Raw genomic sequence first — 25,786 nt, 5'->3', positions numbered from 1 at the left:
TTTATTTACTCCTCTTTGTGTTCAGATCCATTCATGACCTTGTCCCTCCTTATTTCTGTAATCTCCTCTAGTCCTAAAGCCCTCCGAGAACTCTGTGTTCCTCCAATTCTGGCCTCTTGTGCGTCCCCAATTTTCATCACTCCACCACTGTCGGCCATGCCTTCAGCTGCCTAGGCCTTAAGTTTGGAATTCCCTCCCTAAACCTCTCCGCCTCTCTACCTCTCTCTGCTCTTTCAAGATGCTGTTTTAAAACCTATCTCTTTAACCAACCCTTTGGCCACCTGCCCTAATATCTCCTTATTTGGCTCGATAATAAATAATTGCTGATAATGCTCCTGTTAAGTGCCTTGGGATATTTTACTCCCCAGTGTACTAGCCAACAGTTATCGCCCACCAACATCTTAAAAACAGATGACAGATGACATTGCTGTTTGTGTATGGAAGCTTGCTATGCGCATTTTGGCCGCTGTATTTTTTAAATTACGAGTGACTACACTTCACAAGTGCTTCATTGGTTGTAAAGTGCTTTGTGACGTTCTGAGATTGTGAAAGGCGCTTTATAAATGCAAGTCTTTTTAAAAAAAAAAAAAAAAATTTTGCTAAATGAAATTCTCTCCAATTTTCTCACCTCTTCTTCTGAGTTGTGGAATTCAGTTGGACTACAGTTCCAGGAGTGCTGCCTGCACAACTGTACTTCACACTCGTGGCCACTCTTCGTGTATGTGCATAGAGAATGAGTGCTGGCATGTTATTTGAGCCCAATCATATTCTCAATTTGATATTCATCCTTATCTCATTACTACTGCATGCCCAAGTACAGGTGGTCATAGTACTGGAATAGTAACTAACTTTCAATAATGTCATTCAGGGAAATGTCTGGACTTCACATGGCTCCACTCCAACATCTTTGTGGTTGACTCTTAATGCTCTCTGAAACGGCCTCGCAAGCCACTAAGTAGCAAACAGTCGCTACAAAGTTGAAAAATAAGGACAACATTTAGATACTACAGTAGTTCAAGGAGAAAGCCCACCAAAGTTACAGTGATGCAGCAGCAAAAAGTCCGAGGAAAGTCAGGGCCATAACATTCTGTCCTTATTTTTATACTCTTTGATTTTATATTGCGACTTATAGTTATATAGCAAGACTTACGGCCATATGAGAAACAGCAAAAGGTTGGTTGGAACATGGGGACTGGGCGGAAGGGGGGCTGGGTCGGAGGGGGGGGGGAGCGGGGGGTTCTCTGCAGCACAAGCTGAGTAGCTGGGAGGTGCAAAAGTGAAGTGCTACAGTGCCCCCACTGATGAGGGTTTACATAGACAGTTGTGGGAATAGGAATCATAATGGAAATTTTGACACATAAGTGTGACAATTGAAAGTAAGACTTTGTAGACAGGAAGTACAGAAGACCTTTAGTGTATTTTAAAAGTCATTTATTACTCGTGGTTTACCATTTACTGACTTCCATATAAATAGCTGGAATAAGAGTAGCTGGGAGTCATTAAAAATGTCATAACAAGCCAACTGGTTTGCTAATGTCTTGCAGAGATGTCCTTACCCGGTCTGACCTATTTGTGACTCCAGTCCCACACCAACGTGGTTAACTCTTAACTGCCCTCTGAAATGGCCTAGCAAACCACTCAATTGTACAAAACCACTTTCTCATGGCAGTAAGGGGACGTGGAAAAAAAACTGGACCTAGACACCATTATCCACATCCTGAGAACAACTTTTTCTTTTTTAAAAAGCTCCCACAAAACCACGTTGCAAAATTGAATCTACTAAATATTAGTATTTGTGGGTTGGTACTAGTAATCAAAAAGACCTTGAAAGTTATCTGATTGGAGTAAAAACCTGTAGGTTTATTAATTTTCTCAGTGAAGGGAACCTGCCATCCCTAACTCATCTGGTCTACCTTAATGACCTCTGACATGGCCTAACAGCTATGCAGTTGTAAAAACGGGAAGGAGACTTCTTCTCCACACAAGTAGGAATGTGCCAAAAAAAATCAGGCTTGCCAACATTGCTCACATTCTGAGGATTTAAAAAAAATTTACAGTATTGAGGTCATCCATACATACCTCCTCTAACCCCTCTCCTAAATGAGCCTGTCTCCCACACTCAACTGTTTTTGTCTCCTCGCACATCCTTCATGAAATTTATCACAGCTCTAATTAATCCAGATACTCTTCCTGAGCCCTGTGCTCACTGACATCATTAATCTGTCCCTACTTCTGCTGTTATCGCCCTACTCTGCGAATATTTCAGCCTCAATCTTTCTATTGTCTCCAACTACCTACCACCCTAAGTTTCTTTGTCTCAAGTCCTATCTTCCAGTCTCATAAATATACTCGTATCTCTCTTCTTCAGCCATAGTATTTGTTATGTTCAGAATAACTCCACAGGACTATATTGTAAGCTCAAACTGTTGTGACCTTGGTCCCTTTATTCAGACTCCAGAGTGGAGAAGCAGCATGGTGAATTACCTTTTATATCTGCTTGCCCCAGGGTGCATAGGTGACCCTTACGTCTCCCACAGGTAAGGTTTACATACATACATAACAGTATCTACAGTATAAGATTTATTTGTGGTCTTGCCCTACCTTATCTCTGCAATATTCTCCAGCCTTATGTCCCATATTGTGCTGAATTTGTTGAGCTATTTCTTGTTCTCTCCACTCCACCATTGGCAACTGCTCCTTCAGCCACTATGTCCCCATCCACTGGATTACCCACTAAAAATCCATCCATTTGTGACCTCCTGCTTTCAGAAACCTCCTTAAAACCCTTATCTTTGACCATTCCCTTGATTCTCCTCCTAAATCTCTTTTAAATTTATATCTCTCCTTTCCCTTCCCTGTTCAATTCTATATATAAAGAAAGACTTGCATTTATATAGCACCTTTCATGACGTCAGGACATTGGCTGTAAATTGCTTTGCAATGAAGTACTTTTGAAGTGTAGTCATTGTTGCAATCTAGGAAATGTGGCAGCCAATTTGCACACAGCAAGTTCCCACAAATAGCAATGTGATAATGACCAGATTTTTGTTCTGTTGATTGAGGGATAAATATTGGCCAGGACACTGGGGATAACTTCCCTGCTGTTCTTTGAAATAGTGCCATGGGATCTTTTACATCCCCCTGAGGGAGCAGTTGGGGCCTCGGTTTAACTTCTCATCTGAAAAACGGCACCTCCAACAGTGCAGCACTCCCTCAGTATTGCACTGGAGTGTCAGCCTGGATTTCAGTGCTCAAGTTTCTGGAGTGGGACTTGAACCCACAACCTCCTGACTCAGAGGCGAGAGTTCTACCCACTGAGCCACAGCTGACGTAAAAACATAGCATTCCTCACTCCTGATTTCTAACCAATGACTCCTGCTGGAAGTGTGTGTGTGAATTTGGGTGAGTACAGGAAAGGCCTCCGCTGTAATGCACCATCCTGTTTGAACATACTGGCAAGGCTCAGACATGAAGAAGGAACTAGAGAGAGTCAATTACTTCAGGACATGGTGAGGTTGTAGAATTTGCAGAAACATTTATAGAGGAGAAATAAAAAAATATGAGACTGACATTGAGACTGATCCACGTTTTTCTTCAGCAGCAACAATGACTGGGCAAACAAAATGGCTCAATACTACATTTTTGCATTCTGGTCAAGAGACAAATATCATACATGAATATCACTGGAAAAGAAAGAAAGAAAGACTTGCATTTATATAATGCCTTTCATGACCACCGGACGTCTCTAAGCGCTTTACAGCCAATGAAGTACTTTTGGAGTGCAATCACTGTTGTAATGTTCAAGTACAAAATCCAGACCCATTAGGCCTTCTGTTTCAACTCAGCATGAAGCAGGTAGTTATTTTGTCCTCTGAGGTGGCCTACGATATATAGAAGAGTGCCAGATTGTGTGTGAAGAGAAATATAATTATAAACAACATTAAACATGCTGGGAAATAATCCATCAGAAATGCCAACGTTAGACTTCTTCCTGTGAAGCAGCAAGACCGTATCTGATTACATTTTAAAATTCCATTTTCTTAATTTTTTTTGACTGTTTAGTCTCCCCATGCTGCACACCATCTTCCAAACCTCTGTCAATATTGTTCTCAAAGTGACTTTTCATTTGTTTTTCCATCCTCCCTTATTGTCATCATATCATCATCATCATCATCATAGGCAGTCCCTCGAAATCGAGGAAGATTTACTTCCACTCTAAAAGTGAATTCTTAGGTGACTGAACAGTCCAATACGGGAATTACAATCTCTGTCACAGGTGGGGCAGTCGGCGAAGGAAAGGGTGGGTAGGAAGACTGATTTGCCGCATGCTCCTTCCCCTGCCTGCGCTTGTTTTCTGCATGCTCTCGGCAATGAGACTCGAGGTGCTCAGCGCCCTCCCGGATGCTCTTCCTCCACTTAGGGCTGTCTTTGGCCAGGAACTTCTAGGTGTGATAAGCCATTGGTGGCCGTGCCTTCAGCTAACTCGGCCCTAAGCTATGGAATTCCATTTCCCTAAACCTCTCTGCATCGCCAGCTCTCTCTCCTCCTTTAAGACGCTTCTTAAAACCTACCTCTTTGACCAAGCTTTTGGTCACCTGTCCCAGTATCTCCTATGTGGCTCAGTGTCATTGTTTGATAACGTTCCTGCGAAATATCTTGAGATGTTTTACTACGTTAAAGACACTATATAAATGCAAATTGTTGTTCGACATGTATCCTCTGTTCCGCCTCCCTCTCCTACAGCTCAAATATGAAACTGTATTCTATCTGGCCTAATATTAACCTATGGCTTTGACCGATTTTCAAGGGCATGATTCAAAGGGTGAACTGAAATTCTGTTTAATGGGTAGAAATTAATAACACCCAGATTGAAATCACGCTGCGCAATCTTTTCAAATACAATGTAAATGGCTTAATCCCTTTGTTAGAATACCATGAAAAAAATTCATATACTTTAACGAGTTAGTAATATCACGCAGCATGATTTCAATCTGATATAAATTTTGTCTTTTTTTGATGAGACGTTAAAACCGCAGCCCTCTCTCAGGTGGACATAAAAGATCCCATGGCACTATTTCGAAGAAGAGCAGGGGAGTTATCCCCGGTGTCCTGGCCAATATTCATTCCTCAATCAACATCGCAAACGATTATCTGGTCATTCTCACACTGCTGTTTGTGGGAGCTTGCTGTGTGCAATTTGGCTGCCTAGGTTCCTACGTTACAAAAGTGACTACACTTCAAAAGTACTTTGTTGCTGTAAATCATTTTAGAACGTCCTGCAGTCATGAAAGGCACTATATAAATGCAAGTCTTTCTTTCTTGTCTTTGTATTTAGTTACCTAGGTTCTACTGCTTCATATGGTTATAAGAATAGATTTCATAATGCTTATTATACAATGGGAGGTTTTGATTCCATTGTGTTATCCTACTTCAGTTTATTTTTATTTCTGAAAAACCTCACCATGAGCTGTTCATTCCATTACTACTGGTTTTCAAATAATCCTTTGAGTATATTTGTTTGATTAGTTCCCTTTTAATTGTGCACTGTTTCTCTTTTTATCATAAGAACATAACAAATAGGAGCATGAGTAGGCCATTTGGCCCCTCGAGCCTGCTCCACCATTCAATAAGATCATGGCTGATCTGATCATCGACTCAGTTCTACTTCCCTGCCCGCTCCCCATAACTCTTTACTCCCTTATCGCTCAAAAATATGTCTATCTCCGCCTTGAGTATATTCAGTGACCCAGCCTCCACGGCTCTGGGGCAGAGAATTCCATAGATTTACAACCCTCTGAGAGAAGAAGTGGGATTTGCTGTTGTATGGTTGTCATTTTATTGAGCTGCCTGCTTTTTTCTGTTTAACTTTTTTTTTAAAGTGTGTCCTCTCGCTTTTTCTAGTGTAATGTAGGACAAGGTCCTGAGAAGCAATGCAGATTTTTGGGGATTTGGGATACTGAGGATGATGCTGAGAGAAGTGAATTAGAATGGATGATTGATGAAAAAGAACGGTTATTGATTGCTGATTACCAGCACAGGTTTGCAAGGCCATAAAAAAGCAAACCAAGCACTAGTCCAAACTTAGAGTACTGCATACAGTTCTAGTTGGCATATTATAAAAAGGATATAGTGGCACTGGAGAGGATGCAGAGAAGATTTTTACAAGGATGAGACCAGAAATGCGAGGGTATACCTCTCCGGAAAGGATGAACAGGTTGGGTCTCTTTTCTCTAGAAAAAGGAAGGCTGAGAAGAGGTCTTTAAAATTCTGAAAGGTTTTGATCGAGTGGATACAGAGAGAATGTTCTCACTTGAGGCCATCAAAAAAGATAGTCACCAAGAAATCCAATAGGGAATTCAGAAGAAACTTCTTTACCCAAAGGGTGGTGAGAATGTGGAACTCGGTATCACAGGAGTGGTTGAGGCTAATAGTATAGATGCATTTAAGGGGAGGCTAGACAAGCATATGAGAGAGAAGGGAATAGAGGGTTATGCTGATAGATTTAGATGAGGAGGCTCGAGTGGAACATAAACGCCGGCATGGACTTGTTGGGCCGAATGGCCCGTTTCCGTGCTGTATATCCTATAAAATGCACATTAAAACATGTAGTATGACAAAAGCTATGTCTAGAAATTCAGCCGTCCGCGCCCGTTCTTCAGGCGCTAACTAGCCTACTAAGCTTTCAATATGGTGAGCAGGAAGCGCGTGTATATTCCCGGAGAGAGTTATGCCAAATTGGACAAGGTAGAGAATTGGCGATAGGAACGCACGTTGGGAACATTTAAATGGCAGAATAATTTAAGTCCTGCGTATCTTGCAGAACCCGCTCTCGATTTTTGATCGCTCCAGCACTGCATTCGCCACGTGTCGAACTTGTGCAGCACACAGTTGCCATTAATTGCTTGGTCACTGCTACCTCCTCTCCACCCCGCCGCCCCTCGCCACCGATTGCTCACCCTTCCTCACTTACCTGAGGGGCCTCTGCGATACCAGCAGTGGCCCGATGAACAACTTCTACAACTTGTATTTATATAACGCCTTTTGTAATGACTCCACGAGGGCAAGGTATTGCACTTGAACTGTTGTGACCTTAGTCCATTTATTGCAGCTCCTGCATGAGGTTACAGTAAGGTGGGCTCCCTTTTATACCTGGTTAGCTGTGGTGTGCAGGTGACCTCTAAGTCTCCTCCTGTTGCACCCTCTGGTGGTACAGGCATATTGTATGCAGTGTAAAGATACATTCATTGGTCTTATGTAACTGTACATTGAGTGTACAGGGTATATACACACACAACACCTTTAATGTAGTGAAATGTCCTAATTTGTTTCACAGGAGTATTATGAGATTAAAGCAAAGATCCTCAATCATGATTCACCAGCAGCTCTGCACAGCTCATTGGCTCCATGGAAATGAGGCGCGAGATCCAATTTCGAGGAGAGGGGGACGGTGGGGGAGCATTCGGGTCTCAAATTCAGGCACAGGGATAGGCACAGGGATTGGCCCCTGCACCCTCCCTCCCCCGCCCCCCCCCCCTCCCGCATGGCCAAAATTGTGTGACCCCAAATTTCTAGGCTCTTGAATAATAAATGTCTGCTCAATACCAAATAACTTTAATATTCTTAAGAAAATGAATAAAGCAATAATTGAGATCTGGGAGCTCTACAAGTATTAGGCTTGTACCTGATGACTGGAGAATAGGTAATGTGAAAAAAGGAGCTACACATGACTCAGCCAAATTATACACCAATTACCCTAATAGAATTTGACCAATGTTCATCCAAGGGGCACAGAGGTGATAAACACCAGGTAACATTCGATGTTATTAGTAATATGTCATGGCTCGCAAATCCTCTGGGATATTTTGAGGATTATAAAGAACACAAGAGCAAAAAAATGATCTGACCCTTGTTTTGTTCGTGCTGTTTCGTACTGACTGACCCTGTGACCTACCACAGCTAAGTGCATCTGAGGTATTTTACCTAACCTGAACTGGCAGGTCTCCTGATGCCACTGATATATGCATGAGACCGAAAAAGGAACAATACTCACTTGTGACAGTGTTCCAGCATAAATCCGATAGAAACTGCTTCCAGTGGTTGAGAGGTCTAGATCAAGAGGGCATTGACCTAAAAGTAATTTTCTGACATTTTGAACAGAAAGCAGGAGAATGTTGTTTTTTTTCACACAAGGGCTATGGACTGCACTACTAGAGTTAGCTTAGTTAAGTAAACACAGAACATAGGTGCAGGAGCAGGCCATTCGGCCCTTCGAGCCTGACCACCATTCAATATGATCATGGTTGATCATTTTTGCAACTTCAGTACCCCATTCCTGCTTTCTCTCCATACCCTTTGATCCCTTCAGCCATAAGGGCCACATTCATCCTCAAGTTTCTCCTCATCTCGGTCCTAAATGGCCTACCACTTACCCTTAGACTGTGACCCCTGGTTCTGGACTTCCCCAACATCAGGAACATTCTTCTTGTCTATCCTATCCAATCCCGTCAGAATTTTATATGTTTCTATGAGATCTCCTCTCATTCTTCTAAATTCCAGTGAATATAAGCCTAGTCAATCCAGTCTTTCTTCATATGTCAGTCCTGCCATCCCGACCATGTCACCATTTAAGAATACATTGCATAGGTAGCCAAACGAAAGACGAATAAGGAGAAATGGGAATAGGGAAGCCAGACGGGATTAGGATTATGGCGCAAGTGGATGATAAATAGCAACATGGACTGGTTGGGCCAAATCTGTTTCTGCTGCAATCTCTGCAATTCACTTTCAAATTTCCACAAAGAAAATAATTTTCTCAGAAAGCATCTTTCATGACATAAGTACATCCCAAAGCACTTTATAGCCAATTCAGAACTTTTGGAGTGTAGTCACTGCCAGACCGCATTGCGGCACTGGAGCTGCACATGGATTCACTCTGGAGCATCCACGATGCTGAGGATGTCGTGAATAGCATGTTTAGTGAGTGGTCACACCGCAGGTAAAGGTTACTCAGGCAGATAGGGAATGGGTGACCATCAGGCAGAGCAATGGAAGGAAGGTAGTGCAGGGATTCCCTGCGGTCATCCCCATCCAAAACAGATACAACACCTTGGATGCTATTGGGGGGGATGACTCATCAGGGGAGGGCAGCAGCAGCCAAGTTCATGGCACCATGGGTGGCTCTGCTGCACAGGAGGGCAGGAAAAAGAGTGGGAGAGCTATAGTGGTGGGGGATTCTATTGTGAGGGGAATAGATAGATGTTTCTGCCACCGCAATCGAGACTCCAGGATGGTATGTTGCCTCCCTGGTGCAAGGGTCAAGTATGTCTCGGAGTGGCATTCTGGAGGGGGAGGGTGAACAGTCAGTTGTCGTGGTGCATATAGGTACCAACGATATAGGTAAAAAATGGGATGAGGTCCTACAAGCTGAATTTAGGGAGCTAGGAGTTAAATTTAAAAAGTAGGACCTCAAAGGTAGTAATCTCAGGATTGCTACCAGTGCCACATGCTAGTCAGAATAGGAATTGCAGGATAGCTCAGATGAATACGTGGCTTGAGGAGTGGTGCAGGAGGGAGGGATTCAAATACCTGGGACATTGGAACCGGTTCTGGGAGAGGTGGGACTAGTACAAACTGAACGGTCTGCTGGGCAGGACCTGAACCGATGTCCTTGGGGGAGTGTTTGCTACTGCTGTTGGGGAGGGGTTAAACTAATATGGAGGGGTTAAACTAATATGGCAGGGGAATGGGAACCTATGCAGGGAGACAGAGGGAAGTAGAATGGGGCAGAAGTAAAAAATAGAAAGAAGAAAAGTAAAAGTGGAGGGCAGAGAAACCCAAGGCAAAAAATCAAAAAGGGCCACATAACAGCAAAATTCTAAAGGGGCAAAGTGTGTTAAAAAGACAAGCCTGAAAGCTCTGTGCCTCAATGCAAGGAGTATTCATAATAAGGTGGACAAATTAACTGCGCAGGCAGCTATTAATGAGTATGATATAATTGGCATCATGGAGACATGGCTCCAGGGTGACCAAGGCTGGGAACTCAACATCCAGTGGTATTCAACATTCAGGAAGGATAGACAGAAAGGAAAAGGAGGTGGGGTAGCGTTGCTGGTTAAAGAGGAAATTAACGCAATAGTAAGGAAGGACATTAGCTTGGATGATGTGGAATCTGTATGGGTAGAGCTGCGGAATACCAAAGGGCAGAAAACGGTAGTGGGAGTTGTGTACAGACCACCAAACAGTAGTAGTGATGTTGGGGACAGCATCAAACAAGAAATTGGGGATGCGTGCAATAAAGGTACAGCAGTTATCATGGGCGACTTTAATCGACATATTGATTGGGCTAACCAAACTGGTAGCAATACAATGGAGGAGGATTTCCTGGAGTGTATTAGGGATGGTTTTCTACACCAATATGTCGAGGAACCAACTAGAGGGCTGGCCATCCTAGACTGGGTGATGTGTAATGAGAAAGGACTAATTAGCAATCTTGTTGTGCGAGGCCCCTTGGGGAAGAATGACCATAATATTGTTAGAATTCTTTATTAAGATGGAGAGTGACACAGTTAATTCAGAGACTAGAGTCCTGAACTTGAGGAATGGTAACTTCGATGGTATGAGATGTGAATTGCTAGAATAGACTGGTGAATGATACTTTAAAGGGTTGACGGTGGATAGGTAATGGCAAACATTTAAAGATCACATGGATGAACTTCAACAATTGTACATCCCTGTCTGGAAAAAAATCAAACGGGGAAGGTGGCTCAATCGTGGCTTACAAGGGAAATTGAGGATAGTGTTAAATCCAAGGAAGAGGCGTATAAATTGGCCAGAAAAAGCAGCAAACCTGAGGACTGGGTGAAATTTAGAATTCAGCAGAGGAGAGCAAAGGATTTAATTAGGAGGGGGAAAATAGATTATGAGAGGAAGCTTGCTGGGAACATAAAAACTGACTGTAAAAGCTTCTATACATATGTGAAGAGAAAAAGATTAGTGAAGACAAACATAGGTCCCTTGCAGGTGAATTTATAATGGGGAACAAAGAAATGGCAGACCAATTGAACAAATACTTTGGTTCTGTCTTCGAAGGAAGAAATAAATAACCTTCTGGAAATACTAGGGGACCGAGGGTCTAGTGAGAAGGAGGAACTGAAGGAAATCCTTATTAGTCACGAAAGTGTGTTAGGGAAATCGATGGGATTAAAGGCCGATAAATCACCAGGGCCTGATAGTCTGCATCTCAGAGTTATTAAGGAAGTGAGCTTAGAAATAGTGGATGCATTGGTGATCATTTTCCAACAGTCAATCAACTCTGGATCAGTTCCTAAGGACTGGAGGATAGCTAATGTAACACCACTTTTTAAAAAAGGAGGGAGAGAGAAAACAGGGAATTATAGACCAGTTAGCCTGACATCAGTAGTGGAGAAAATGGGGAAAAGGCTTTTGACAAGGTCCCACACAAGAGATCGGTGTGCAAAATTAAAGCAGATGATATTGGGGGTAATGTATTGACGTGGATAGAGAACTGGTTGGCAGACAGGAAGCAGAGAGTCGGGGTAAACGGGTCCTTTTCAGAATGGCAGGCCGTAACTAGTGGGGTGTCGCAGGGCTCAGTGCTGGGACCCCAGCTATTTACAATATACATCAATGATTTAGAAACATAGAAACATAGAAAATAGGTGCAGGAGTAGGCCATTACGCCCTTCGAGCCTGCACCATCATTCAATAAGATCATGGCTGATCATTCACCTCAGTACCCCTTTCCTGCTTTCTTTCCATACCCCTTGATCCCGTTAGCCATAAGGGCCATATCTAACTCCCTCTTGAATATATCCAATGAACTGGCATTAACAACTCTCTGTGGTAGGGAATTTCATAGGTTAACAACTCTCTGAGTGAAGAAGTTTCTCCTCATCTCAGTCCGAAATGGCTTACCCCTTATCCTTAGACTGTGTCCCTTGGTTCTGGACTTCCCCAACATCGGGAACATTCTCCCTGCATCTAACCTGTCCAGTCCCGACAGAATTCTATATGTTTCTATGAGATCACCTCTCATCCTTCTAAACTCCAGTGAATACAGGCCCAGTCATTTCAGTTTCTCCTCATATGTCAGTCCTGCCATCCTGGGAATCAGTCTGGTCAACCTTCTCTGTACTCCCTCAATAGCAAGAACGTCCTTCCTCAGATTAGGAGACCAAAACTGAACGCAATATTCCAGGTGAGGCCTCACCAAGGCCCTGTACAACTGCAGTAAGACCTCCCTGCTCCTATACTCAAATCCCCTAGCTATGAAGGCCAACATATCATTTGCCTTCTTCACCGCCTGCTGTACCTGCATGCCTACTTTCAATGACTGATGTACCATGACACCCAGGTCTCATTGCACCTCCCCTTTTCCTAATCTGCCACCATTCAGATAATATACTGCCTTCATGTTTTTGCCACCAAAGTGGATAACCTCACATTTATCCACATTATACTGCATCTGTCATGCATTTGCCCTCTCAGCTAACCTGTCCAAGTCACCCTGCAGCCTTTTAGCATCCTCCTCACAACTCACACTGCCACCCAGTTTAGTGTCGTCTGCAAACTTGGAGGTATTACACTCAATTCCTTCATCCAAATCATGAATGTATATTGTAAATAGCTGGGGTCCCAGCACTGAGCCCTGCGGCACTCCACGAGTCACTGCCTGCCATTCTGAAAAGGACCCGTTTATCCCGACTCTCTGCTTCCTGTTTGCCAACCAATTCTCTATCCACATCAGTACATTACCCCCAATACCATGTGCTTTAATTTTGCACACCGATCTCTTGTGTGGGATCTTGTCAAAAGTCTTTTGAAAGTCCAAATACACCACATCCACTGGTTCTCCCTTGTCCACTCTACTAGTTATATCCTCAAAAAATTCTAGAACATTTGTCAAGCATGATTTCCCTTTCATAAACCCATGCTGACTTGGACCGATCCCATCACTGCTTTCCAAATGTGCTGCTATTTCATCTTTAATAATTGATTCCAACATTTTCCCCACTAATGATGTCAGGCTAACCGGTCTATAATTACCCATTTTCTCTCTTCCTCCTTTCTTAAACATTAGCTACCCTCCAGTCCATAGGAACCGATCCAGATTCGATAGACTATTGGAAAATGATCACCAATGCATCTACCCCTATTTCTAGGGCTACTTTCTTAAGTACTCTGGGATGCAGACTATCAGGACCTGGGGATTTATCGGCCTTCAATCCCATCAATTTCCCTAACACAATTTCCCGCCTAATAAGGATTTCCTTCAGTTCCTCCTTCTCACTAGATCCTCGGTCCCCGAGTATTTCCGGAAGGTTATTTGTGTCTTCCTTCGTGAAGACAGAATCCAAGTATTTGTTCAACTGGTCCGCCATTTGTTTGTTCCCCATTATAAATTCACCTAAGTCTGCTGCAAGGGACCTATGTTTGTTTTCACTAATCTTTTTCTCCTCACATATCTATAGAAGCTTTTGCAGTCAGTTTTTATGTTCCCAGCAAGCTTCATCTCATACTCTATTTCCCCCCTCCTGATTAAACTCTTTGTCCTCCTCTGCTGAATCACAAAATTCTCCCAGTCCTCAGGCTTACTGCTTTTTCTGGCCAATTTATATGCCTCTTCCTTGGATTTAACACTAATTCCTTAATTTCCCTTGTTAGCTATGGTTGAGCCACCTTCCCCGTTTGGTTTTACTCCAGACAGGGATGTACAATTGTTGAAGTTCATCCATGTGACCTTTAAATGTTTGCCATTGTCTATCCACCTTCAACCCTTTAAATATCACTCGCCAATCTATTCTAGCCAATTCACGTCTCATACCATCGAAGTTACCTTTCCTTAAGTTCAGGACCCTAATCTCTGAATTAACTGTGTCACTCTCCATCTTAATCAAGAATTCTACCATATTATGGTCACTCTTCCCCAAGGGGCCTCGCATAACAAGATTGTTAATTAGTCCTTTCTCATTACACATCACCTAGTCCAGTTGGTTCCTCGACATATTGGTGTAAAAAATCCATCCCTAATACACTCCAGGAAATCTTCCTCTAATGTATTGCTACCAGTTTGGTTAGCCCAATCAATATGTCGATCAATATTTAGATGAAGGAATTGAGTGTAATATCTCCAAGTTTGCAGATGACACTAAGCTCGGTGACGGTGTGAGCTGTGAGGAGGATGCTAAGAGGCTGCAGGTGACTTGGTTAGGTGAGTGGGCAAATGCATGGCAGATGCAGTATAATGTGCATAAATGTGAGGTTATCCAATTTGGTGGCAAAATCACAAAGGCAGAATATTATCTGAATGGCGGCAGATTGGGAAAAGGGGAGGTGCAATGAGACCTGGGTGTCATGGTACATCAGTCATTGAAAGTAGGCATGCAGGTACAGGAGGCGGTGATGAAGGCAAATGGCATGTTGGCCTTCATAGCTCGGGGATTAGAGTATAGGAGCAGGGAGGTCTTACTGCAGTTGTACAGGGCCTTGGTGAGGCCTCACCTGGAATATTGTGTTCAGTTTTGGTCTCCTAATCTGAGGAAGGACTTTCTTGCTATTGAGGTAGTGCAGCGAAGGTTCACCAGACTGATTCCCGGGACTGACATATGAGGAGAGACTGGATCGACTGGGCCTCTATTCACTAGAATTTAGAAGAATGAGAGATGATCTCCTAGAAACATATAAAATTCTGTCGGGACTGGACAGGTTAGATGCAGGAAGAATGTTCCCGATGTTGGGGAAGTCCAGAACCAGGGGTCACAGTCTAAGGATAAGGAGTAAGCCATTTAGGACTGAGATGAGGAGAAACTTCTTCACTCAGAGGGTTGTTAACCTGTGGAATTCTCTACCACAGAGAGTTGTTAATGCCAGTTCATTGGATATATTCAAGAGGGAGTTAGATATAGCTCTTATGGCTAAAGGAGAGAAAGCAGGAAAGGGTTACTGAGGGAATGATCAGCCATGATCTTATTGAATGGTGGTGCAGGCTCGAAGGGCCGAATGGCCTACTCCTGCACCAATTTTTCGATGTTTCTATGTGTCTAAATACAGCAGCCAATTTGTGCACAGCATGCTTCCACAAACAGCAATGATCTAGTACTTGATATTATGTTTTACTGATGTTGTTGGAGGGTTAAATATTGGCCAGGACATTGGGGACAATGCCTTTTGTTCTTCGAATAGTGCAGTGGAATATTTTACGTTTACCCGAGAGGACAGCCGAGGCCTTGCTTTAATGTTGCCTCCGAAAGTCGGAACCTCTGACAGTGCAGCGCTCCCTCAGTACTGCACTGGAGTGTCAGCCTTGATTATGTGCTCAAATTCCCTCAGTTGGATTTAAAACCACAACTTTCCGAATTGTACGCAAGAGTGCTACTACTGATCCAAGGTTGATACCTAAACACTGCAGAGACCCATGCTGGCTCTCTGCAAGGGCACTTCAGCAAGTCCCACTGCCCCACTCTTTCCCTGTAGCCCTGCAATTTTATTCCTTCAGGTAATTATCCAACTCCCCTATGAAAGCCATGATTGAGTCTGCCTCCACCTACCTTTCAGGCAGTGCATTCCAGATCTTAACCACTCGCCGCGTAAAAAAAGCTTTTCCTCACGTCACCTTCGGTTCTTTTGCCTATCACCTTAAATCTGTGTCCTTTGGTTCTCGATCCTTCCACCCAATGGGAACAGTTTCTATCTACTCTGTCTTGCCCCCTCATGATTTTGAATACCTCTATCAAGTCTCCTCTCAACCTTCTCTGCTCTAAGGAAAACAACTCCAGCTTCTCGAGTCTATCCAAGTAACTGAAATATATCACCGTTCCTTCATTGTCACTGTCAAAATCTGGAACTCCCTCCCTAACAGCAGTGTGGGAGCACCTTTACCACAACGGTTCAAGAAGGCAACCCACCACCACCTTCTCAAGGGCAATTATGGATGGGCAATAAATGCTGGCCTTGCCCGTGACGCCCACATCCCGGAATGAATTTTTTTTTTAAAGTCCCTCGGCCCTGGAATCATTCTCTTAAATCTTTTCTGCACCCTCTCTAAGGCCTTCACATTCTTTCTAAAGTGCAGTGTCCAGAATTGGACACAGTACTCCAGCTGAGGCTGAACCAGTGTTTTATAAACGGTGGTGTGAGATTGTTAGCCGTGGCTCAGTCTGAGCACTCTCGTCTTTGAGTTAGAGGGTTGTAGGTTCAAGTCCCACTCCAGAGACTTGAGCACAAAATCTAGGCTGACACTCCAGTGCAGTATTGAGGGAGTACTGCACTGTTGGAAGTGCCGACTTTCAGATGAGACATTAAACCAAGACCCGGTCTGCCCGCATAGGTGAAGTTAAAAGATCACATGGCACTATTTCAGAGAAGAGCAGGGGAGTTATCCTCTGTGTCCGAGCCAATATTTATCCATCATGCATCACCGAAAAAACAGATGATCTGGTCATTATCATATTGTTGTTTGTGGGACCTTGCTATGCATACATTGGCTGCTGTGTTTCCTCTATTACAACAGTGACTACACTTCAAAAATATTTAAATGGCAGTAAAGTGCTTTGGGATGTACTCGGGTCGTGAAAGGCGCTATATAAATGCAAATCTTTCTTTTACATGTGACCGCTGAAATGATTTGGAAAGCATTTTGTGAGAAATGTTCTCACAGAAGGTGAACTAAGTGTTTTTAGATTAGTTCCTAGAAAATCAATAAATAAGTAAATGAAATAATTAGGGTTTCGTTAAGCAGTACGGAAAGATAAGTAAATGCATTTGTTCGTGTCACGGACCACAGTTACATAAGTAAATCTCTGTATGCAACGTGGTGTGGTTACATAACCAACTGTCCGTATATAGCTGAATTGATTTTCCTGATGAAGTTATCTTGGATAAAGTTCCAATGCTCATGCTTTAATGCTGTAATGCTTTTTTTTCTCCAGACTTTTCACATTGCCGGATGAAGATGTAAGAAATGGTGAATTGGAAGAAATAACTCGAGACCAAAAAGGTCAGACTGGTGTTAGAATTGAAGGATTCATTCCATGGTACAATTGTTAAAGCTACTTAAACAGCATGAACATAACTATCTGATAATGGGCAGCTCCAAACATCTGACGGCCAAGAAAGGCATGTCTGACTCTAACCTTGGGAGGATAAACAGGAAAGATATGTGAAGAGGAGGGTTTCACCTAAGAGTTGAGACAAAGAACTTGACATATCATGGGTTAAATGGTCCTGTTCATATCCTACATCAGGACCACCCCTAAAAAGAGAATTAAAAAAAGACCTAGAAGGCGTTTCAGGGCTGATTGTGAAGATAAGAACTATTCGTGTCATCAGCCGTCTGGCTGATCGGGACTAATAACAGCTACTTGTCATGGTCGTATGTCTACTATGTCTATCCTGATTGTGTGTTGTCTTTGACTTTATTTGACTTACTGCTCCTTAATAAAATGCCTTCTGAATCCTAAGACCCTTTGGGCAACTGTGTGTGCCCTGCGATCCTAATCTTACAAAGAAGGCCGTGGGGGCAGGACTTACAAACAGCTCTGTCACAGTCTGAATGGACATTCCAAAATGTGGTTATGTTCCTTAGACCTTGGAAGGAGTTTCCTTTGTGGTACATTCTGGAGCAAATAGGGAAGCGCTTGATCTGGTTGACAGGACTGTGGCATCGACTGAAAAAATAATTAATGATTGAAGCCCTGGACTTCAGCAAGAAAACATTTTAAGGTGATTTACAGCACTGTTACAGGGAACTCTGAGTCAGGATAGGAATGTGTAGAAGAAATGAAAGAAAGAGTTGCATTTATATAGCACCTTTCACGACCACCGGAATTCAATTTACTCATTAATTTTATCTTATTAATCTTATGAATATTTTTAATTTTTTATGCCCTTTTATGTTGTAAATGTTATTTACATGTGTGGCTCAAACCAAGTTGTCAAAACCATTCGAGCAAGCTGATTTTCTAAAGATATCTTGTTTTGTACTGGTACCTGTTGAGTCAAACTGTATTTTATTCATTCACTTATACAAGTCTTTGAAGGTGGCAGGACAAGTTGATGAGGCTGTTAAGAAAAGCCTACAGGATGCTTGGCTTTATAAATAGAGGCATAGGTCATAACAACTCACTGTGTAATAACTCCGTATCTCCCCCCCGGTTCTTTTACCAACTATCTTAAATTGGTGTCCTCTGGTTATATACCCTCCTGCCAGTGGAAACAGATTCTCCCTATTAAAACTCTTCATAGTTTAAAACACCTTTTATTAAATGTCCCTTTAACCTTGTCAAAAGGAGATAAATCACAGCTCATCCCTGGTACCTGGTAATTCTCCTCTGCACCCTTTCTAAATCCTTGACATCCTTCTTAAAGGGCGGTGCCCAGAAATGGACACACTGCTCCAGCTGAGGCCTAAACAGTGATTTATAAATGTGTAGCATAACTTCTTTGTTCATCACTGATTGAAGCCCTGGACTTCAACAAGAAAACATTTTAAAGCGATTTACAGCACTGTTACAGGCAACTCGGTGAGTCAGGATAGGAATGTTAAGAAAGAAAGTCTTGCATTTATATAGCACCTTTCACGACCATCAGAATTTAATTTATTCTGACTTATTAATTTTTTATGGGTTTCTTATGATCTGGAATGCACAGCCTGAAATGGTAGTGGAAGCATATTCAATAGTAACTTTCAAATGGGAATTTGATATATATTTAGGATTACATAGGATATACGGCACAGAAACAGGCCATGTGACCGAGCCAGTCCATGCCGGCGTTTATGCCCAACTCAACCCGCTTCCTGTCTTTCCTCATCTAAATGTATCCGCATAACCCTCTATTCCCTTCTCCCTCATATGCTTGTCTAGCCTCCCCTTAAATGCATCTATACTATTCGCTTCAACCGCTCCCTGTGGTAGCAGGTTCCACATTCTCACCACTCTTTGGGTAAAGATGTTTCTTCTGAATTCCCTATTGGATTTCTTGGTGATTATCTTGTCTTGATGACCTCTAGTTATGCGCTTCCCCACAAATGGAAACATTCTCCCTGTATTCACTATTAAAACCTTTCATAATTTTAAAGACCTCCTATTATGTTAGCCCTCAGCCTTCTTTTTTTCAAGACAAAAGAGACCCAGCCTGTTCATCATTTCCTGATATGTATAACCTCGCATTTCTGGTATCATCCTTGTAAATCTTTACTGCACCCTTTCCAGTGCCTCTATCCTTTTTATAGTATGGCGATCAGAACTGTACACAGTATTCTGTGGGGCTGAAATTTCCCCTTCTGATAAGGCCTCTGGCCGCCTGAAAGTAGCGGCCACGGATCGGCACAAAATGGCAACCGAGTCTCTGTGGAGGAGCTGCCATTTTGAAAATTTTCCTTCCTCAGTTTTGAATTGGTGTCCGGGACCGCTCTACCCGTTTTCCCGCCGCAGCGTGCACGCGATGACCCCTTACCGACTGGTGGGGGACCCCTTCCTGAAACTGCCCCTCGGCCAATTGCCCCTATCCGAAATTGCCCTATGGGAGCGGCTCCACCACAGGTCAGTGCCCCAGCTGTCGGTACACTCTCTGTGGAATGACAGCATGGCCGCCCTTGACAGAGGCTGTGCTGCCCTGGACGCCATGTTATTTATTCTTGTCGGCCGACTGCTAGGTCGGGCCGACCATTATGGCCGCAGGTTCGGCCAGGCTGCCAGCAGGCCGCTGGCTCGGCCGAAACCCTCTCTGGTGGGTCAGTTTTTGCCACTAAAGTGGCTGTAGAATTCGCAGCAGCCCTCCCCTTTAACTGAAGGGGAGAAACATTGTGACGCGCCAGCGTGATGACGTCATCAGCAGCCTCGGCTACTCCGCCCCGCCCCCACTTCTACCCCGCTAGTGACGGCCACTCCGCCCCATCCCCACTTCTGCCCCCATGATGAGTCCAGTTCCGCCCCGCTCCAAAAAATCCCCGAAGTGCTAAATTTCAACGGTCAGGCCGTTCCATGTATTTGGGCGGCCAGACCACATTGAAAACGGTAGGTGCGCCTCATTTACAGCGGTGGGCAATTTCAGCCTCTGTGTGTGGTCTAACCAAGGTTTGATACAGGTTTAACAGAAGTGCCCTACTTTTCAATTCTATACCTCCAGAAATAAACCCTAGGTTTTGGTTTGCTTTTTAAATGGCCCATCTAACCTATGTCGCAACTTTTAACGATTTGTGTATTTGTATTCTTCCTACCAAAATGTAATATCTCACATTTATCTGTGTTGAACTTCAGTTGCCAATTATATACCCATTCTGCAAGTTTATTAATGTCCTCCTGTAATTTATTGCAGTCCTCCTCAGTATTGACTGTCGCCCCCAATTTGGTGTCATCCGCAAATTTAGAAATAGTGTTTTTGATTCCAAAATCTAAATCATTAATATAAATTGTGAACAACAGTGGTCTCAGCACTGATCCTTGTGGAACACCACTACCCACCTTCTGGCACTATGAATAACTACCATTCCCCCCTACTCTCTGCTTTCTGTCTTGAAGCCAGCGAGCGATCCATTCTGCTACTTGTCCCCTGACTCCATATTCTCTGACCTTGTTCATCAATCTATTATGGGGTACCTAATCGAAGGGCTTTTGAAAATCTAGATAAATTACATCTACTGCATTACCCTTGTCTACTCTCTCTGTTACCTCTTCAAGAAATTCAATGAGGTTCGTCAAGCAAGACTTTCCCTTTTGAAATCCATGCTGACTATTCGTTATTATATTTTTGGTTTCTAGATGTTCTATTTTCTCCTTTAGTAGGGATTCTATTATTTTTCCTACCATCGATGTTGAACTGACTGATCTATAATTCCCTGGACATGTTCTATCCTCCTTCTTAAATGTAGGTATTACTTTAGCTATCCACCAGTCCTCTGGTACTACACCTTTTTCTAACGAATTATTAAATATGTGTAGTGAGGCCTTTATTATCTCTTCCCCAGATACGTGAAAAGGAAATATTTGCAAGGCTACGGGGAAAGAGTACGCGAGTGGGACTAATTGGATAGCTCTTTCACAAGAGCTAGCACTGGCATGATGGGCTGATTGGCATCCTATGCTGTAAGATTCTATGAAATCCACTCTCATCACCAGGACTGGCTAATTTCACCTCCGTAACATCGTCTGACTCCACCCCTGCCTCAGCTCATCTGCGTCTGAAACCCTCATCCAAGCCTGTGTTACCTCTAGACTTGACTGTTTATTTCTTTTTTCTCTTTGTCTCTAATGGCAGCTGGTCATTATCCTGCCATTCACAATCTATCTTAACTAATACTTTTCTACCTCCTGGCTTACCATTTGAATTTGGGCCATCATCCCTTTTGTCTCTCTAATCTCTCCTGTTTTCCAATCTATCACAGACCTTCCCCTTTGTTCTTTCTTCCCTTCCCCCTTTCAGTGCTTGTTAAGAATCTGTTCTTTCCGAACACTCTCCAGTTTTGACGAAGGGTCATCGACTCGAAACGTTAACTCTGTTTTCTCTCCACAGATGCTGCCTGACCCGCTGAGATTTCCAGCATTTTCTGTTTTTGTTCCAAAGCTTTCCTGGCCGGTCTCCCAGCTTCCACCCTACATAAACTTGAGCTTATCCAAAGTTCTGCTGCCCGTGTCCTAACTCGCACCAAGTCCCATTGACCCATCACCTCTGTGCTCAGTGACCTACATTGGCTCCCGGTCCGGCAATGCCTCAACTTAAAAATGTTCGTACTTGTTTTCAATTCCCTAAATGACCCCATCCCTCCCTATCTCCGTAGCCTCCTCCAGCTCTACAAACCTTCGAGATCTCTGTGCTCCTCCAATTCTGGCCTCTTGCATATCTCCACTTTTAATCACTCCACACTGGGCAGCATCCTAGACCCTAAGCTCTGGAATTCCCTCCCTAATCCTCTCCGCCTAGTTGGGGAGTCTAGAACCAGAGGTCACAGTCTCAGAATAAGGGGTCGGCCATTTAGGACTGAGATGAGGAGGCTGGTGAATGTTTGGAATTCTCTACCCCAGAGGGTTGTGGAGGTTCAGTCTTTGAGTATATTCAAGACGGAAATTGATAGATTTTTGAATATTAAGGGATACGGGGACAGTGCAGGAAAGTGTTGAGGTAGAAGATCAGCCATGATCTTATTGAATGGCGGAGCAGGCTCGAGAGGCCGAATGGCCTAATCCTGCTCCTAATTCTTATGTTCTTATGCCTCTCCTTCTTTAAGACACTCCTTAAACCTACCTCTTCTGTCCTAATATCTCCCTATGTGGCTCGGTGTCAAATTTTGTTTGATAATTGCTCCTTAGACATGCTTTGGGATGTTTTACTATGTTAAATACACTATATAAATGCAAGTTGTTGATTTGTTTAATTTTCGGCCTACAGATGTGTGATGCTTTACATTTGATGCCCTGAGGTCTAATACCCTGACGTGTGACACTGAGGTGAGAAAGCTCCAAGGCTATACTTGTGAAAGACATGATTTGGAGGATGCATGCTCAATTCAAAATGTTTAACTTTCTAGATTATCAACTTTGCAGTCCGCAATGGCTATGTGACCTGGTGACCAGTGGAGGAGAAATTGATTCCATGCAACGGGATCTGAACAAGTTAATTGGATGATCTTAGGAATGCCAGATGATATTCCACTGCTCTTTGTTTCACTAGGCATGGAAAAGTACAAGTGCACATTGGTGGAGGAAACACAGAAAATGTGAACGCACCTTAATTTCAAATTGGTAAAACACAATCCCAGAGGAATGCAATAACAAGTCTTTCACTCTTCCTTGGTGGACACCATTGAATATATTTATATGTAATCCCTTTGCTATTTGAATGGGAATGTTACCCTGCTTATTTTAAAAGGGTAATGTCTATGTTGCAATTTAACACTGCTTTGCTAATAGTCACACAGATCCAAGTGTGCAATTTTGGATACCTTACTTTAAATGACATTGCAAAGGGTTTTGAGCTGCGTGGCAAGGATAATTCCAGAATTCAAAAATTTAAAGTGCAAGAATAGGCTAGTTCAATTAAAATGTTATTCACTAAAGAAAATTGGGTAATTGAACACGAGATGAGGATGAGAAACTATAGTAATGAGAAGAGTCTTCAGATCGTGAGACTCTTTCTGCTGGAGAAGAAAAGGCCAAGAGGATATTTAATGAAGGTGTTTTAGGATTAGGAAGGGTTTTCATGGAGTGAATAACAAAATGTGATTTCCTCTGGTTGAAGAGTCAGTGTTAATCAATTTAAAATTGCCACTAAGGGAGTGAGGAGAAAGATTAGCAGAGTTTTTTTAATGCAGAGATTTGTTAGAACATGAAATGCTTTGCTACAGGGAATAGTTGAGGCAGAGTCCATTGCATTCTTTACGGGAAGAGTAGGTTGCTATTTGAAGCAGAAGAAGTTGAAAGAGCAGGCAGTAGGATTAATTTTGTATTTTTGTAGCAAAGAGCCAGCACTGACACAATGGGGTAGATTTTAACTTTTAGAGGATCTGCTGTCCTTTTTACACCTCATCCCGATTTTACTTTCCATTCATTTCGGCCCGTTTTCCACCTGCCGCTTGTTTTCTGCCTATCGGTATATTTAAAATCTGCCCCACTGGGTTGAATGCAATTTTCCTTGAAAGCACTCCAGGGAACCTGCCCAGCCGGCTTGATGGCTTTTCAATGTAAAAGCCATGCATGTCGGGCATTTTGAATGGCTCATGCAGCCCCTTAAAAGGGCCGCACAGGGCCAAAATAAATTACAGGGAACGTTGGTTCAATGGTCTCATTCTGTGCTGTAAACTTCTGTGGTCTATTTGTGGTGGAATTACCACCTTACCCCTGATTTTCTTTTTAAAAATTAATTCATAGGATGTGGGCTTCGCTGGCAAGGTGAGCATTTATTGCCCATCCCTAATTGCCCTTGAGGTGGTGAGCCGTCTTCTTGAACCGCTGCAGTCCACGAGGTGAAGGTACTCCCACAGTACTGCTAGGTAGGGAGTGCCATGCTTTTGACCCCGCATGATTGATGGAACGGCGATATATTTCCAAGTTAGGATGGTACGTGACTTGGAGGGGAACTTGGAGGTGGTGGGGCTCCTATATGCCTTTTTTCAACTTAATTCCCGGAATGTGGACATCACTGGAAAGGCCAGCATTTATTGTCCATCTCTGATTGCCTTCGAGAAAGAGGTGTTGAGCCGCCTTGTACAACTGAGTGTCTTGCTAGGCCATCTCAGAGAGCAGTTAAGAGTCAACCACATTGCTGTGGGTCTGGAGTCACATATGGATCAGACCGGGTAAGGCGGCAGATTTCCTTTCCTAGAGGACATTAGTGAACAAGTTGGGTTCTTACAGCAATCCAGTAGTTTTGTGGTCATCATCACTGATACTAGGTTTTTATTCCAGATTTATTAAATTGAATTTAAATTCCTCAGCTGCCGTGGGGGGAATTTGAAGTCATGTCCCTAGATTATTAGTCCAGATCTCTATATTACTAGTCTAGTGCATAAAGTGGAGTTTTCTTTCTTTATTTGTTCACAGGATGTGGATGTCGCTGGCAAGGCCAGCATTTATTACCCATTCCTAATTTCCCCTAAGTGATTTCAGAGGACAGTTCAGAGCCAACCACATTGCTGTGGGTCTGGAATCACATATAGGCCAGACCGGGTAAGGACGGCAGATTTCCTTCCTTAAAGGACGTTAGTGAACCAGATGGGGCTTTACAACCATGCTTTCACGACAAGCTTTTGTTAAAATGCAAGATTTATTTAATTAACTAAATTTAAATTCCCCAGCTGCCATGGTGGAATTTGAACTCTTGTCTCAGGATTGTTAGTCCAGGCCTCTGGATTACTAGTCCAGTAACATTACCACTATGCCACCGTTCCGTGGAGTTGAGGGAGAAGATCAGCCATGATCTTATTGAATGGCGGAGCAGGCTCGTGGGGCTGAATGGCCTACTCCTGCTCCTAATTCTTATGTTCTTAGTAACATAACCACCATGTTACCGTAACCAGGGACTGGTGCCCTTCTAGGTGGTTGAGGTCGTGGGTTTGGGAGGTGCAGTCTAAGCTGTCTATGTTTGTTTATAATTAGTGGATGAGAAATCACAACACCAGTCATCCAATTATCTTCCTGCTATGCTAAATATCTTTTCTTTGCCTGTTCTTTATTTCTATAACTATTGTGTTCCTAACACAGATGAGACTGCACACAAGGAGGTTAAAGTAACAGTGACCTCAGTCTTTAATAAGACACTCCAGAATGAGGAACAGGCCATAGGGGCCGGCTTATATACAGTGCTCCCAAGGGATGCTGGGATCCCTTGGGACTTCAGGGGATGAGCTCCCTGGTGGTGGAACATGGGAGTGCATGTTTTACAGATACACAACATCACTCCCCCCCCCGCCCAAAGTCAAAGTGAAAACTATTTACAAGGTGAGGCGGTCGGGAGCCTTTCTTTCCCTGGTGAACTACCTCGGTACAAATGTCTGTTCTGGTGTGTTGGCTGTGCCCTCGCTGGGCTGGCGTGTTGTTGGCCCTGCAGGGCTGCTAGGTGAGCCTGGCCTTGCTGGGCTGTTGGGCGTGAGGGGTTCAATTTCCTGGTCCGGGGTGGTGTCGTTGATCCTTTGGGTGTGTGTTGTGGGCTCAAAAAAGGTAGTGTCTACTGTGGGTTGGTCAGGGCAGTCTGTGAACCGCAGCCTCGTTTGGTCCAGGTGCTTTCTGCAAATTTGTCCGTTGTCTAGTTTGACTACAAACACCATACTCCCTTCTTT

General features: G+C 43.3%; 1 long non-coding RNA gene across 1 annotated transcript in view; it reads left to right on the top strand.

Annotated features, from left to right (window-relative positions):
- LOC139262933 (uncharacterized) overlaps positions 1 to 25,786 on the top strand; it is a 40,354-nt gene that overhangs the window by 8,671 nt on the left and 5,897 nt on the right. Inside the window, exons 2-4 of the long non-coding RNA XR_011593000.1 lie at positions 16,947 to 17,014; positions 22,402 to 22,460; positions 22,541 to 24,677. This is a non-coding gene — a long non-coding RNA (uncharacterized lncRNA). The remainder of the gene's footprint in view (positions 1 to 16,946; positions 17,015 to 22,401; positions 22,461 to 22,540; positions 24,678 to 25,786) is intronic.

Source organism: Pristiophorus japonicus, chromosome 1, assembly GCF_044704955.1.
Source record: "Pristiophorus japonicus isolate sPriJap1 chromosome 1, sPriJap1.hap1, whole genome shotgun sequence".
NCBI classification, from domain to species: Eukaryota; Metazoa; Chordata; class Chondrichthyes; family Pristiophoridae; genus Pristiophorus; species Pristiophorus japonicus.
This window is presented reverse-complemented; position numbering and strand designations above follow the sequence as displayed.